The sequence below is a fragment of the Branchiostoma lanceolatum genome, chromosome 7 (genome assembly GCF_035083965.1).
Source record: "Branchiostoma lanceolatum isolate klBraLanc5 chromosome 7, klBraLanc5.hap2, whole genome shotgun sequence".
Classification (NCBI taxonomy): domain Eukaryota; kingdom Metazoa; phylum Chordata; class Leptocardii; order Amphioxiformes; family Branchiostomatidae; genus Branchiostoma; species Branchiostoma lanceolatum.
This window is the reverse complement of record NC_089728.1, coordinates 18,781,276-18,793,703: the sequence shown is the minus strand read 5'-3', so window position 1 is coordinate 18,793,703 and position 12,428 is coordinate 18,781,276. Positions and strand designations below refer to the sequence as shown.

The 12,428-nt window shown below is 48.5% G+C and overlaps 2 long non-coding RNA genes and 1 pseudogene across 2 annotated transcripts; 1 reads left to right on the top strand and 2 right to left on the bottom strand.

Moving 5' to 3' along the window:
• Positions 1 to 966: 966 nt before the first annotated feature.
• Positions 967 to 2,898, top strand: LOC136438037 (uncharacterized). The gene is made up of 2 exons (XR_010756371.1): positions 967 to 1,320; positions 1,928 to 2,898. It is a non-coding gene; the product is annotated as an uncharacterized lncRNA (long non-coding RNA).
• Positions 2,899 to 5,960: 3,062 nt separating this feature from the next.
• LOC136439463 (5.8S ribosomal RNA) lies at positions 5,961 to 6,093 on the bottom strand (annotated as a pseudogene).
• Positions 6,094 to 8,685: 2,592 nt separating this feature from the next.
• On the bottom strand, positions 8,686 to 11,257 carry LOC136438036 (uncharacterized). The gene is made up of 2 exons (XR_010756370.1): positions 10,802 to 11,257; positions 8,686 to 10,226 (listed from the first exon to the last, which is right to left on the bottom strand). It is a non-coding gene; the product is annotated as an uncharacterized lncRNA (long non-coding RNA).
• Between the last annotated feature and the right edge of the window lie 1,171 nt (positions 11,258 to 12,428).

Below are 12,428 nucleotides of genomic sequence, written 5' to 3'. Positions count from 1 at the left end.
CTGCCTGGGAGGAAAAGCAAACATACCTTATTTTACCAGCTGCACAAAATCATGATTCTCTTCTGTCAATACAATTAGAAAAATCTTTAAAAAGTGACAATACAAAGACCTTTCATGCAAAAACAACAGCAACAAAATAAAACAGATAAACTGCTTCCACAAATACTAATATGTGTACCCTGCTGAAAATATAGTGGTGTTACTATTGAGTACCCGCTTCTCCGCAATGTGCAAAAATACAACATCATTCTTCATTAATCATTTCAGATTTAGACCTATTTTTTCAGCTTTAAGCAAGTTTCTAGTTAACTCACACAAACCTGACAAGTTTTGCGGCCGCCGAAAGGAAGACTTACCCGAAAGTTCTCCTATAGAAACAGTCAGCAAAAAATTTTTTAGAACAACAATAAAAACAGAACTATGTGAATCTTTCAGCGGAATTGCCTCTGCAAATGTTGATGAGGGCTAAACGCACCGTCCTGAATGTGATAGTACTTATCTTTAACGACGTTGCCAGATGCAAGGCTACAGGGCTCACTTCTGGGCACTGAGCACTGAATCCTGGACACTGAAGCACCCGGGACCACTGCGTTCTGGAACATTGCCCTTCTGAGACGGCACGCATGGGCCCATGACGCATGAAGTTTTTAAGGTGGTTATGTGTGCACTGGTTCTATCTGTGGCGCAGTACTGCCTAACAGTTCTTGCCAGCATGTCGGATTTGAACACTCGTAAGCTCCATGTGGTACAGAATAGAGCCTGTAGAATGCTGTTGAAATGTGCGCTGGACACACCTGTTAAACCATGCAGATCTAGGTTGGCCCACGGTAAGAGAAAAGGTTCGCCATCAGTGCTTTAAATGTGTTTTTTTTTAGAATACATGTCAGCCATGAACCCCAACACATTTACAGTTCCATTGTCCCCGTCCATTCTATCCACACATACTCTACTAGATTATCCAGTACGAAGCAGAAACAGTGTCAAAAAGATCGTATACGTTTTTTGAAATGGAATAGGTATGTAATTTAGAATGGAATATGTGTTTTTCAAATCGAATAGGTATGTAATTTAGAATGGAATATGTGTTTTTCAAATCGAATATACAAGTGGTGCTATTATTTTTGAAAGTTGGTATTGTTTTAAAATCTGGTACTATACGATTCCAAAATACCATACGATTTCTGTTTGCTATATCATTTCTGTTTGCTATATCATTTCTATTTGTACTCCGGAAATGACGCGTTCCGCTCCGGAAGTAGGGTAGGGCATACATCGGACAAGTTCGTGGTCTCCCACGATGTTGCCGGCCATTTGCTTCGGGTAAGTTGTGTTCGTCTTTGGCGAAATACGCCGATATTAACGCACGCCACGTGTTGTCAGTGTCGCTCTGGACACTTGGACTTAATATCGGCCAGTTACGGTTGGTAGTGACCGTCATTTTGCCGACTATCGCCAACATTTGACTCGGGAACTTTTACGTCTGACAGTGTGGGGGAGGGGGGCGTGTTTTCGTGTACCAATATATAACGGTAGATTTCCACCGGTGAATCCTTACGAAAAGAGGAGATTAAATATGGAAATTATGGGTAGAAAGTCAACACAAGTTCTGCTGCTTCTCGGACAATTTTATGACAAGATTAACCTTGATTACCCTCGACTTTGGGGTTGGTGAGCTTGCCGCAAACCGGGCGTTTTGTGTATTTACGACAGAAGGGTAAAAGGGCTAGTCCAGAATGGATGTGTCAAATTAGGGCGTCAAATTAAGGCCGCACAACACAGTACGCAGACTTTTTGTGGATAAAATAATGTTAAAATCCTAAGTTCCTTAGTCTAGTTGCCATACATTGTACCTGTTATGATTGTCAAGCAATAAAATGTTATGTTCTATGTATAATAATTAGTTGCATTTCATGTATTTTCTTCTCAGAGTTCCCAGAAAAGATTCTGTGTCTGCACTGTGGGGTGTGATGCCACACAGGACGCTGAACTTTACCATTGACTTTCTAGAAGAGCAGGGCACAGTCGACTTGCCTGAGTCCAGCACACGTTGGGAATACCAACAGGGCTGCCACACGGGGAGTTCTGTAGAGGGCTTGTCAGCCATTATTTTCTAATCCTAAAACATTGGTTACTTGAAAACTGAACTGTTCTCATCAGATTTGAAGGTGATGTTGGAAAACTTGTAAACCTGCTTTTTGGCACAAGACTAAAGTAATTTGAGAGACCATGTTTATCTCAACATAACAGAGCCTTTTATTTAGTCATAGTAGTGTATATTGTTATAAAGATATTCACCTTTCAAAACTGCACAGACCATGTTCTATTTACAGTTTTGGGGGGTCTGTGCAGGCAGATCAAGTTGTATGGATACTGTCCATGCCTAGTATAACAGAGGACTTTGTGTGGTTTGTGGTGCCTCCGTCTAGGCTGAATGAGCCTCGTCACGCTGTTAGAATCACATCAAGAGAGTTCACGCCCAGCTTGGCAGTACAATTAGTGTTTGTGTGCCAGCTTTTTACAAACCAGTGAATGACATTCAAGTCAGCATGAAGGCCATGTCAAATATTGACTGTGGTGATGAGGAATACTGAACTTTATGTTGAGAAAATGGTGTATATGCAGTATTAAATAGAATATGTGTCTGAACTTGAGAGATTAGAATAGGTCATCTTTTTTATAAGGGAAAAGTCCATCTCAACAAAAGTTTAGTGGGAGACATCATGATTCAGTCTGAAACGGTGGCAATGTAGTTTTTATTGTAAGAATAACATCACTAGACCATGGTCGACATTCACCTCATATAGCAAGGGGGATTTCTGTTCATTCTATATATCTCTCTATTATTCTATATTCATGTATATGTATATGCAATATCAAAATAAACATTGTAATGTAGAACTTTCCGTGTCAATTTTCTACTTGTGCCTGACATGTTTTTCTTAGTATACTGCAGTCAACATTGCAACACTATGTAGCTGTCAATAGTTCTACTCTTGTAGCATACACCGCAGTCAACACTACAACACTTTGTAGCTTTTAATACTTAACCAGTCATTCCGACACACCTTCCACACAGGTGTAAGGCCCCACCCCACATGGCCACTGCTGGCTGGTTGGGCCCATTGCAGCCAGCATAAGCAAGGACATGATTGCCGAACCGGACTTGGTCAACAAGTTACTAATAGGTACATGTAATATAGTCTAGGGCTAGGATTTGGACTTTAGGCCACACGGGTTTCAATATGATTGCGTTTGTATTTTAATGAGATAATTACTTCACAAATATACAACAACAGGACTGGCTTACAGGTACTTCGGTTACGTAAAGGTTGGTAGCCTATTACGTTCCCATGTAAGGGACAGGAAGGTAAACAACCCCAAACTGTTGTTGAAGTATTGTACTGGCCGGTGAACAATCCCTCTCTGATCTGATTGTACAAGTAAGTAAACAACCTCGTTCCGATGTTAAAGCACCATTGTGTAAGATCAGTCACGTCGCCAGTTCCATCGCGGGTCGACCCAGCCAACGGGCCTAGTTCAGCCACGGACACTCCCATCTCACTTCTTGTCCGTCCCAGCAGTGCGACCGTCACAACACTTATTAGAGCCAATCCTTCTCCTGAAGTTACGGATCCGGCTACCCGACTTCCCTTACCTACATTGGTCTATCGACTAGAGGCTGTTCACCTTGGAGACCTGCTGCGGTTATCGGTACGGACCGACGCGAAAATCGCACGCCTCTCCCTTCAATTTTCAAGGGCCCACCTGAGCGCACCGGACACCGCAAAAGCCGCGGTGCTTTACGGGGCAGCTGTCCCTATCTCCGGGCGAACCGATTCCAGGACACGTGCGCCTTACAAAGAAAATAGCACTCTTTCCGGGGCTCATACCCACGTCAACGACTTCGCTTGCGTTGCCGCGCCGGGCGAACATTTCCCCGTTCGCGGGAATGTTAACCCGATTCCCTTTCGGTATGCCGGGGCGGCTCGTGACGCACAGAATCCCGCGGCCACACCCGCCACCGTACGCCCGACGAACCTCGGAAGGACCCGAGGACCCAACCTCGTTACCGCCGGGAGCAAGCAGAGCGGGCCGGGGCGACGCGCAGTGACCACGAAACCGGGCCCGCACTTCCGAGTGGCCTTCACTTATCACTCATGACCAGCTGACCCATACATGTCCAACTACTGTTCTCACGTGGAACCCTTCTCCGCTAGGCTTTGAATTTCTCGTTTGAATATTTGCTACTACCATCAAGACCAGCACCCGCGGCGGCTCCACCCGGACTCGCGCCCGAGGCTTCGGCGCTCGCCGCGGCGGCCCTCCTGCTCGTCGCGGCCTGGCTCAGTCGGAGTGGACTGCCGCGACGGCCGGGTATGGGCTCGACGCTCCAGCGCCATCCATTTTCAGGGCTAGTTGATTCGGCAGGTGAGTTGTTACACACTCCTTAGCGGATTCCGACTTCCATGGCCACCGTCCTGCTGTCTGTATCAACCGACACCTTTCCTGGGGTCTGATGAGCGTCCGCATCGGGCGCCTTAACCCGGCGTTCGGTTCATCCCGCAGCGCCAGTTCTGCTTACCAAAAGTGGCCCACTGAGCACTCGCATTCCAGGCCCGGCTACACTCGAGCGAGTCGGACACCTTACCAATTGAAAGTTTGAGAATAGATTGAGGTCGTTTCTGCCTCAAGACCTCTAATCATTCGCTTTACCAGATAAAACTGCGACAGAGTGTCAGCTATCTGAGGGGAACTTCGGAGGGAACCAGCTACCTAATGGTCCAATTAGTCTTTCGCCTCTATACCCAAGTTTGACGATCGATTTGCACGTCAGAATCGCTACGGACCTCCACCAGGGTTTCCCCTGGCTTCGCACTGCTCGGGCATAGTTCACCATCTTTTGGCCGGTCCCAACGCGCACGCTCTAGCGCGACCTCACCGACGGAGCGGTCGAAATCGGCCGGTGGTGCGCCCGCGCCGCGGAGACGGCGGGGATACCACCTTGGACATACGGACGGCCCTTCGCCTTCATTGCGCCTCTGGGTTTCGTACAACACCCTTGAGTCGCGCAGGCGTTAGACTCCTTGGTCCGTGTTTCAAGACGGGTCCTGGTCGGGTAGGCGACCGGACCTCGCCGCAGACCCCGGGCGCCCTGCGTGGCGCACCCGTCGACCGCACGACGGGGGCCCGGCCCCTGCCCGACATCACCCCCCCCCCCCCCCCCCCCCCCCCCCCGAGAGGGGGCAATGGGCAGACGCGGCGGTCGATTGCCTGTCCTCGGTCCGACAGCGGGCGCCGCACGCATCGCGACCATAACTCCGGAGACCCGAGGGCCCCGGGTACCTTCCGCGGGGACGTGGCCGCCGTCGAACCGGTCGCGGCGCTCCGCCCGGAAGAAGTGCAGCGGGTCCGCACGCCTCGACGCCGGCCGATCGGTCTTACGATCCATGATCGGCCGTCGGGGCGCGACGGACGCCGCCTGAATCCTCCGGGCGGACCTTGCGGGTCCACCCGTTTACCTCTTAGCGGTTTCACGAACTCTTTATAAACTCTCTCTTCAAAGTTCTTTTCAACTTTCCCTCACGGTACTTTTTCGCTATCGGTCTCGTGTCCGTATTTAGCCTTAGGCGGAGTTTACCTCCCGCTTTGGGCTGCATTCCCAAACAACCCGACTCCGAGGAGGGGCAGACCGAACGCCACCGTCGCCGCCATGGGCCGGGGCTGACACCCGCTCTGGGAGAGGCTTCGATCACAAGGACATGGGCAACTGTCGACGGACGGAGAGCACCTCCCAAACGCCACAGTTCCCGCGCCCCGTGGAAGCGGAGATTCAGCGCTGGGCTTTCCCGCTTCACTCGCCGTTACTGAGGGAATCCTTGTCAGTTTCTTTTCCTCCGCTTAGTAATATGCGTTATATGCGGGTCGTCTCGCCTGAGCTGAGGTCGAGGAGTGGAGTGAACAAACGCGCTGACCCGGGGCCGCAGAGTGCGTTCGAAGAGTCGATGATCAATGTGTCCTGCATTTCACATTACTTCTCGCAGCTGGCTGCGTTCTTCATCGACACACGAGCCGAGTGATCCACCGCTAGGAGTTGTCGTTTTATTTTCGTTTGATTTCGCATCGAAAGCTTGTCTCTGCCTCTCGGCACCGTCGTTTCAGAGACGGGAAGAAGGCGCCCTTCGGAGTGAAGGGCGGTGAACGAGCGGAAGGACCGGGGCCCGGGGGTCGCTCCACGAACCGGGACCCGCCGCGAAGACCGCTGCGCCCCCTCGACAAAACGCGACCGACCGGCCCGAGCTGGGAAAGAGAGCCGAGGTGTCTATTGCGCCTGCCCTTCTCTTGAAGACCTCGGGGAAAGGAAAGGAACCTCGGGGAGTGGAGCAGTCGGTCGAGACCGTCGGTGGCGACCGAGAACAGTCCTACCCTCTGCCCAAAGGAGGCCTTGGACCGCAGGATGCCCGCTCGAAGTCCAACGCTTAAGGACAGGTCACTCGTCCGCAAGATGGATTGCATCGAGTCAGAGACCGAAACGCCGCGCCGGGGTGCCGGGGAGGAGTCGTCTCACCTAGGCCCCGCCGTGAGACTAGCAACTCAACCCCATTCCGCGCAAATCCACGACGCGATGCCCCTCCGCCAGGATATAGGTGCCCCCACTTGTGCACGCCCGCCTTAAACTTTTCGCCGGGAGGACCTGACTCCGTCCTCGACCAGGCTACTCGGGGCGGCTCGCTGGTTTAGCAGGGTATAAGGAACGACGGGCTCACACTGAAGGCACCCGACCAACGTTTCAAGGAAGCTGCCAGGTCCCGCCGCCAAGTGGGTTGGCATGGGTGCTCCTGACACTCCGCCCGCGCTCCTCCGCGAAGGAGGAGCGATTGACGGCAGAGAGCGCCACCTTGTCGAGGCGATAAGGAAGTGTGAGGGTTGGAGTGGCCGCCGACCCTGCGCAACATAAAACCGACCCTCAGCCAGACGTGGCCACGGGACTGACCCGGGGCCGCAGTCTGCGTTTGAAGAATCGATGATCAACATGTCCTGCAACATCGGGGGAGGGTGCCTGAGCGTACGCGCCCGCAGTTGGGTCGGTCCTTTGGACAAGATCGGACAGGGTTGCTCGGCTAGTTTCACCGCCGTCGAGGCGGAACGGGGGGCGTGGGGGTGGTTCACGGACCGTCGGCGGGCGGGCCGGGGTGGTGCCAGGGTCCTCCGAATGCAGACCCCGGTAGAGTCCTTTCCGGGTCGGTGGAGTCGGGGCCGGCGTACGGCCTGTCGGCGGGGGGCGGTGCCGGTGGCTCACCCTACCTTGATAGAGAGTGGTCATCTTTCGTCTAGCGCGGGAAATGACGGCGGACACCGGGTCTCCGGTCAGCACACGCCATCCTCAGTCGTTTTGCTACCCCGCCGATCAGGCTGCCGCTCCCCGCGAGGTCGACCGTGCCACGGGCGTCCGGACGAACCAGCGCTGGGGCAGGGTCTTCCGCGGAGGCGATGCCCTAGTCTTCGGACCCGCCGGTGAACGGACTCACCCCTTCCGTCTGCGTGCGAGGACGCCTTTCGGACTCGGTGGTCGGACTCAACCGGCGGAGGCGTCGCCCGAGAGAGTGGGGGATCGTCCTTCGCGGGACGGCTAGGGCGTTAACGGGAAGCAACGGTCGGTGTAGCCGGGAGTGCTGCAGCTCAGGCTCCCGAGGGTTGGCGGCCTCGCGGCGCGTTCCCGCTGTTCGGGGGCGTGCGGACTACTGCACGGACCGCGGATCGCTCTCTGGTGGATCCCCATTACGGCCGACTGCCCCCGTCACCGTTCTCTCGCCGAGACGGGTTTTGACGGTCATCGCCCGCGCCTCTGCCGGGGATCGTGTCGACTGGTGCAATACAAGAACACAGAGGAGGGAGGAGAGGCAGACCACCTTCGCTGAATTTCATGGACCCCTTTCCAAAGCGGGGCTTACCGAGAGGCTACTCTGTCTGGCTGCCCAATGGAAGGACACCGAGACGCTCATTGTACTTTCGACGGCAACTCACCAGGTGGCGCAAGGGCCTGGGGGGAGGAGGCGTACGCGTTCTTATCCAGGTGCGATGGCATGCGACGATGCCGATGGACTTGTACAATCATTACTACAAGGACGTTGACCTTGACGACCAACTGCGGTCCTCCTGTGTGTTTGAGCGCCCGTCCAAAAAGTGGCAGCGGCAACTATTCTGGTGCCTGCTGAAGACAATTTGAATATTGTCACACAGGTCTGCATGCTCTTGGTGTGGGACATTGGCTGCCAGATAGAGTATAGAACTAACTTAAAGTCGTGTAGAAGTTGTACTGGCTCCTTAGATTGCTAAGTCAAAGTAGGCACTACACGCAACAACATATATTGCAAGTTGCAGCTCTGTAAATAAGATCAGGCATTGTGGAAAAAAACCCTAAAAGGGCCTAATTTGAAATAGATAGTTTTGATTTCAAACTGCAGGCCAACATCCTGAATTTCTAATGTTTATAGCACTCGACAGCCTCTCTGTGGATTTCTACATGTTTATATGCCCTATTCACACTGCAAAGTACAGAAAGAGGCCATAGGGTGTTAATGGATATTGTTCTTACTAGGGCAAGGAACCAGTCTCTTTAAAACCAGTGGTAGTGAAGCAGTTTTGTATGATATGAACTGTTGAAAATTGTACATACAATAAGGAACATTAAGTGAGTCATGTTTTTTTATTAATAGAAAGTAACATTTACAATCTCCATATAGCCCTTACAACAACAGTTAAATCTGAACTTTTGACTATTAGGTGACAGCATGAAGGCCCATGTAATAAATGACCATATTGTTCATCAAAACGACTGCAAAAATTCATTCACAATTGCTGAACTAAATGTCTGTATAGCAACGAAAACTTGACTACCAGTGATAGAGCAAATAAAAAAAATCTAAGAAAACTAGTAATACTCAAATTGATCAATCCAAATAAATTTATTGGTTCTCTGGTTACTGTATGAAACAAATGGAGTGTAAGATCAGCATGAAAAATACAACACTTTTAATAAACCCCCGTGATAGTCCCATAACATTATGTAGGAATAAGCTTACTGTTAAATGCTGGGGAAAAAACAAACCTTTGAGATGTTTGAGATAAGAGTTTCCGGATGAATGAAATTTAGAATAAAATTTTCAAAGGCAGGGCTTTTCAGGTGTTGAAAAGAGAATTTTGTGGTTGATCTGTACCTGACTGCATGGTCGGCACTGTCAAGCAACAATCCAATACAGATGCTGAACAGTTCATTCAATGTTTTAATAGTAAACATGGCAAATACAATGAAGAGTGCCAGTCCGAGAACCAAGAAATTACACTGGTACAAAAAAGCTTCTTTACATTCAAGGGAGTTAACTTGGCAGAAAATATCTCTTATGCCTTGCTCAGTCAGTTTTATCACAGAAACTTAACTCATACATTTAACAAGGCACTTTTCCTATCAAAAGGTCATGACAGGTAAGGATAAATTCTACGACAAGGATAAAGGTTTAAAGCAATATTAAGTAAAAAATCATGCACATGTAGAAAATGTTTACCTGTCAACGTACAGAAAATCAATTACATGTACAAAGGAACATAGCTGCAACATGCCCAAGGTTACTTAGTAAGATGAGAAATTGACGAGAGACCGTTCTCTGCCATGCTGCAACAAGCAGCCATAACATACCATCATGGACTTACAGTAACTGGCCGTGATGATAACCCAGGGGGCATAGGGATGTCAGATGTAGCTTTAAAGCCATTATGTTCCAATATGCTTTAAAGGAAGTATTGAAATTCATGTGTGCAATTAATCAATCTTCCATACCATCACACCTTCCATTTGACTCCTATAATACAATATGATATTATATTTACTCTAAGAAATGCAAAGTTGTGGAAATTACAAATACAAGAGTTGCTAGTTCTCCCAAGCATCAGTTTGCAATGTTCAAATATATGTCTCTGCAACATGTCAAATTGACATTACTACTACATGTAATTCTGTCCAATTCACACCTCCCACATCTGAACGTCTAGCTTAGATTCCTGGATAGTTCTAAACATTGAAATCAACAGCGATTCTGATATTTCTCCCTGTGAGCGGCAAGACAAGAGAGATAGCAGCATCCCTCCAACTTCATAAGCTCCAATTTCCTGCTGAGATCTCTGGGCTCACAGTGCAGATAATTCCATACCATACACATGTTGGCTTAAATCCCCTGCAAGTCAGAAAAAAAGAGGTTGAGAAGCATGAAACCTCATTTTCATCACCAGTCAGTTTAAATGAATAGGACAGTAAAATTGTAGGACAATAAAGAACCATGACATAGGTAGGTATGATAATAGCCCAAGTTGCCAATAACTGGTGTTTATTCTAGAATTTCTACCAATTTTCAATGATTTTTAGCACTACTTTACCCACACAAGGCCTGCGTACTGTGTTGTGCGACCTTAATTTGACGCCCTAATTTGACACATCCATTCTGGACTCGCCCTTTTACCCTTCTGTCGTAAATACACAAAACGCCCGGTTTGCGGCAAGCTCACCAACCCCAAAGTCGAGGGTAATCAAGGTTAATCTTGTCATAAAATTGTCCGAGAAGCAGCAGAACTTGTGTTGACTTTCTACCCATAATTTCCATATTTAATCTCCTCTTTTCGTAAGGATTCACCGGTGGAAATCTACCGTTATATATTGGTACACGAAAACACGCCCCCCTCCCCCACACTGTCAGACGTAAAAGTTCCCGAGTCAATGTTGGCGATAGTCGACAAAATGACGGTCACTACCAACCGTAACTGGCCGATATTAAGTCCAAGTGTCCACAGCGACACTGACAACACGTGGCGTGCGTTAATATCGGCGTATTTCGCCAAAGACGAACACAACTTATCCGAAGCAAATGGCCGGCAACATCGTGGGAGACCACGAACTTGTCCGATGTATGCCCTACCCTACTTCCGGAGCGGAACGCGTCATTTCCGGAGTACAAACAGAAATGATATAGCAAACAGAAATGATATAGCAAACAGAAATCGTATGGTATTTTGGAATCGTATAGTACCAGATTTTAAAACAATACCAACTTTCAAAAATAATAGCACCACTTGTATATTCGATTTGAAAAACACATATTCCATTCTAAATTACATACCTATTCGATTTGAAAAACACATATTCCATTCTAAATTACATACCTATTCCATTTCAAAAAACGTATACGATCTTTTTGACACTGTTTCTGCTTCGTAATCCAGCTCCTACAGAGACCCACACAGACAGGGATTCATTCAGAGAGCAAGAAAGACGGAGAGCCTGGCAGACAGAGACCTAGATAGACAGGGATTCAGACAGAGAGCCAGACAGACAGAGAGTCAGACATACATAGACCTAGGGCCTAGGCAGACAGACAGAGAGCCAGACAGACAGACAGAGAGCCAGATAGACATAGAGCCAGACAGACAGAGAGTCAGATAGACATAGACCGAGACCGAAAATGATTCATACAAAGAGCCAGACAGTCAGACAGACAGACAGAGACCCCGGCAGACAGGTATTCAGACAGAGAGCAAGACAGACACTCTGTTGGGTTAAGGCGGCCCAGGAAGTATTATTCCATACATATCAATACATATCCTGTAACTATCGATAGCCTTGTCGCACCACGACGAAACTTCACACAGTTTTAGACCTACTTAAAACACATTAAATAAATGATAATTTAGTTTTTCTACAGCTGGATTTTAGGAAATGCACATTTTGGTTAAAAAAAGCTGTGTATTTCACGGGTTAACGCGCGCAGGCGGTAACGCCACCTTTCATCATGATATTTTACAAGAAGAGAGCTAACCCCATACAAGTCATTTTTGTCCGAAGCTATTTTGTTTAAAATGACAATTGAATTGTTTTTTGGGCCCAAAACATCGGAAACCGCTATTTTTGGGTCATATTTTGTTAAAAATTCGCCCCAGTTTAAGAAAATCAAAATCTGTGCAAAATAGCTTCGGACAATTTTGATAATAAAGCGATAATAAATAATATCTCTGATTACTCCAAAGATCAAGTCTGTTGTTTTGAGCTGCGTGTACAGTCGTAAAAGTCATAACCCGATCCAACACAAGCAGATCGATGTCTCCCGCGAAATCCAACACCTGTGACGTAACGATCGTTCCCTTCGAACACCATATCGAACATATAGAACCCCCTGTTCTATTTGGAACACCTCCGTCAAAACAGCGCTAGTAGGACTCGGCGCGGCACATGTTCGTGGAGGAGACCTTCCAAACCATTTGATTGAAACATTTAGAATGTTATACAATCCGAATCATGGCCTTTAAAACAGTTTTGTACATATAACGTTACGTACACCTGAGATGTATGATTGGGTACTATAATAGACCTTGCGCCCCCCGAACTGCTC